Source organism: Meleagris gallopavo, chromosome 10 (genome assembly GCF_000146605.3).
Source record: "Meleagris gallopavo isolate NT-WF06-2002-E0010 breed Aviagen turkey brand Nicholas breeding stock chromosome 10, Turkey_5.1, whole genome shotgun sequence".
NCBI lineage: Eukaryota > Metazoa > Chordata > Aves > Galliformes > Phasianidae > Meleagris > Meleagris gallopavo.
The window spans coordinates 20,557,745-20,562,207 of record NC_015020.2 but is presented as its reverse complement, the minus strand read 5'-3'; positions in this window follow the sequence as shown (position 1 = coordinate 20,562,207).

Genomic DNA, 4,463 nt, shown 5'->3' with positions numbered 1-4,463 from the left:
CTGGAAAGCCATTCAGTTGCTTTTATTCTTTTTTTTTTTTTTTTCCTTCTTCTTTATTTTTTTCCTTTTTATTTTCTTTCTTTTCTTTTTTTCCCTCTTCTTTCCTTTTTTCTTTCTCTTTTTCTTCCTCTTTCTTTCTCTTTCTCTCTTTCTTTTTTCGTTCTCTTTTCCTTTTTCTTGGCTTTTGTGGCACTCGCTTTCCTTTGCCACAGAAATACCCTGGAAACCAAGTGCCCATGCAGACACCCAGTCCAAATCACAGTGTCTGGTATCGCTGGAGTCACTGGCAGGTAGGAAGAAACTTCCCCTGCAGCTCTTTTTTTCCCCTTCTGAAGCAACGTGTCTGGGCTGTATTTGGTTTAAACAGGCCCTTGATCTGCTTTGTTTATGGTAATTTCTTTATTCCTGTGAGAGAGAGAGGGAGGCCAGCACTGAACGGATATTGTTATGGGACTGCAGATGGGCAGATGGCTTGAAAAAATGATTGCAAGATTTCGCTTGCACTCTGGGCCCGTCTTTCACATTTGGGTGCAAAGACCGAGTTTGTCTTCTGTCACAGGGAGCCTCGATTAGTTTCCCTAAAACCAGAAATCACTTTGAAAGCAAATCCCCGAGGTCAACGGTGCCACAGATTTGGAGGTGAAGGATTTGAGGTTAAGAGCTGACAACCAGGATGGCGAGGCAAGATTATGGAAATGAGGATCTGCAGCAAATTCTCTCTTGTTTCCCCCTTGTAACCTGCTAATGACATTAGCGTCCGTCTTTGACAGCCCCTCCTCACAGGGGAACTTACTTCAGCACTAAAGACGCTTTTATGAGTCCCAGAGATACCGGCAGCAAAACATGTGGGCAAAGCTGCTAAGAACCAGATATGGGACAGAGTCCTTAAAAGCCCAGCGCTGACTTAAAGGACCCGAAGTGAGGAGTGGAGCACTTCTCTCCTCTCTTGCAGCTGCGAAGCTGCAATCAGAGGGATTAAAGCCCCCCTCCCATTAACGTTGCTTTCCCAGCTCAGGCTGCCCATCTCTCAGACATCTCCCCTTTTTTTCTCATGGTGTTCCCCACTATAACTTCAATGACAACTGCCCAAGGACAGGTATTATTAGAAGTGCAATTGCTCCCCATGAAGTTGGTGGACTCACACTGTAAGATGCACTCCTGCCCTTCTCTGCAGGACTTTTCTGCTGGTGCCGGTAAAGCTCAGATCCATTCCTCTCCTCCAGTGAGGTGGCAAAAAGCAGGGTGATCTTCCTCCTTTTCTACCCAGTAATAGTTAATGAGACGCTGTAAGCTATTTTTTAGTCTTGAAGTGAGTAGTATCCTGCAACCATCCATGTGGATAGAGGCATTAAGTATGGAAAAATAATGAATGTGGCTGTTTGAGAAGCACCTTACTCACCTATCTAAAACACCTGCCATTCTATTGATCTCAGATGTATGAATTTGTGGCCTTGTTACGAATATTCTGATGCCTCAGCTCTCTAGCATTGAAGCATTCATTGAAAGTAGCTATAGCTTTACAAATAGAATTTTTTTTTCAGAAATAGAATTTTTCCATCTGTTTGTTCCATTTTCCCATCTGTTCCTCCAGCCTCATAGTCTTGTTCAACCTGTTTACGAAGATTTCCTTTAAGTGAATATATATATTTTTCCATTCCAGGACAATTGTTTCTTTCACTGTGGTTTGACTTGTTCTTACACTGCCTTTCCGAGCCCCTCTGTGTGCTTTTGCCACTGACCTATTTAGCCTTCCAATACACATTTTAATCCCTTGATGTGAACAAATGCCTTGAGGCCATGAGGATTTATTGTTGGATATATGGTGATCACTGGTGGCCCTCTGGCCAAAACCTGGTGAGAAACCCGGGATGCCCATGGATGGCATTAGGAGGTCTACCTTGGTGCCTATGCATGGGTGACACCAGGGCACTTCCAGTTGTACTGCTGTTGGCCAACATGGTGAGTGAATGTGTGCACCTAAGTATTTTTTGCAAAAGAGGACACTTTGCTACCAGAAGGAGCACGGCAGCACGCACCATGCTGCAATGGCTGCTCTTCACAACGATGCCTTTCAATCACCAGCATTTTCTGCAAATATACTTGTCCTGCGTGCCCCAGGTGTTGTTCATCTTTGAAAGTTATCAAGCAATGCAGAAACAGTAGGACTGTGTGATAAGCAGCAGATAAATACAAAGCGAAGAATAAATTGCCACCAAACAAATTCTTCCCATTGTTGGTTGCCACTGAAGATGGTCTCACAATTCTTCCCAAGAGCTCCATTAGTGAAAAAGCTGTGCTAGCTTCTGGGTGGTACCCAAGGCAGTTCCCAGCCCATGTTTATAGAATCAAATAATTATTCGAGTTGGGAGGGACCCTTAAAAGCCATCTGTTCCAACTCCCCTGCAGTGAAACTTACAGCTCCATCAGGTGCTCAGAGCCCCATCCAGCCTGACCTTGGGTGTTTGCAGAGACAGAGCCCTTAAATGGGAGGAGTTCTCAGGAACATCCAGACAGTGTTTTATTATAGCTCAATCAGAAGGTGCACTGCATTTGTCTCTCTGTAAGTGTCTGAGAGACGCAGGGAAGCTCTCCTCGAGGAGTTGTCATTTCTGCCGCACAGAGCACAGATTTGCGTCTCTCCAGGCCACCCAAAAAGGGATCTTTGATTTGTCAAAATAACCCTTTCTGCAGGGGAATGGAGAGCTTGGAGGATATCCAAAAATGTGCTAATCTACACTTTTTAGATTTCTCTTTTTATGTAAAGGAGGCGTAGGGGGGGGAGGGGGGAAACTAATAATAAGCTTGTAAATCATGCGGTTAAGTTTAAAGAAAAATGCTTTGGGAAACTTTTCCAGTCTTCTACAAGAAATTTTGCTTTTATTCCTTCTGTCTCCACAAGACTTTTGCCTTCTACTGTTTGCCAGCAGGAGGAAGATTGGAAAAATTCTACCGATCCTGTTATCATAAGCAATAACTGCGGAGTGCTTTTATTGTTATCCTCCTCCTCCAAAAAGAATGAGGTCAAACCCTCTGTTTAGCTAAACATACACTTTTCTTTTGCTCCAGATGTGCTAAGCAGGAGAGCTATGTGTAAACAGTGTAAGTTTTTTTCCTATTCAAGAAGAAGCTGAGTGCTTCCTTGTGTGTCCAGGAGACTTTGCAGACTTCTGGACAACACTTTCCAGATAAAAGGTCTCAGAAGAAGTCTTTGGTGCAAAGGAGACTGCAATTCCTGCTCACCTTAGGAGGACTTCCCTCAGAAAGACTCAGACCAAGCACTGGCCTTCCTGCCCCAATGCAGCCATCTACTTCTTTTAAAGGTTTATATTGAACAGCATCCTGCTCAGATGTGTATGATGGAGGCAGCAGCCTTCACAGCAGCCCCTACTCTTGCTCTTACCATGTCCTTTTGGACACTTGGAGCTAAGCACAAATAAGCTGCACATTTCCTTCCAAGGACAACTGCTTAATTCTTGAGCTCTTGGGTACCAGAGGCCAGTCCTGCAAGCTCATATAATAATAAATTTTAAATAGTTTGATAAAAAGGTTATCCATTAGCATTATGAGTTGCTTTAGTTCTCTTTGTTCGCAGAAAACAAAGGCTTTCTGATCACAAATAAATCCCCCCATGCGCATTGCCTTTAACCAAAGAAAAGCTTTCTAAAAAAGAACATTATCCCTCTGGGTAATGATGCACTCCCCCATGCTCATGGTACGAGGCATTCCTCTCCTTCACTTTGTTACTTTCTGCAGCTCAGCTTCCATACACCGCTGCTGATGTGCAGTGCCAATGCTGTTGGTGATGAATTTCTTGCAGAGCTGACTTGAGCAATGTCTCTCTGAAGTAATCATTTTTTTTTTCTCCCCAGCATTTAGCTGAGCACAGAGCACAGAGTCTCCAAGACCTTTCACCAAGCACCCATCAGCAACAAGTTCAAGCTAAGCAAGAAACTGCCCTGTTCCAGAGGCTAAGCAAATCATGTGCCTACGTTGTAACTAATTATTTCTATTGGCTGATTGCTTGTTAATGTGTCTGTTTTACAGGTAAACAGATTTATCTTAGAAATGCAAACATTATAATGATGTTGGGTTTTACTCATTGCCTTCCTTCAGAGATGGAAAGGCTGAACACTGAAATTGGTGTGATTTAACCTTTTACAGAATTCAGCTGATTTTCATACCTCTGCAGCATTATGTCCCAAGTTGCTGGGAAAGATTAGGAAAGCCTGAAAACAATTTGGCCCCTCTGAGGTGATGATACTACCCAACCCCAGCTCTTCATGAACATCCCCATTTAAAATGGAACATTTTCTAACTGGTGGGTTAGAGGGGAAGTCATTTCTGGAGACCACTGTGTAGACTGCCATTCAGAGTTTTAAAGAACATCAGCCATCAGAACATCAGGCTGAATGGGCTCTGAGCACCTAACGGATTGGTTGGTATTCCTGTTCATTGCAGGGTTG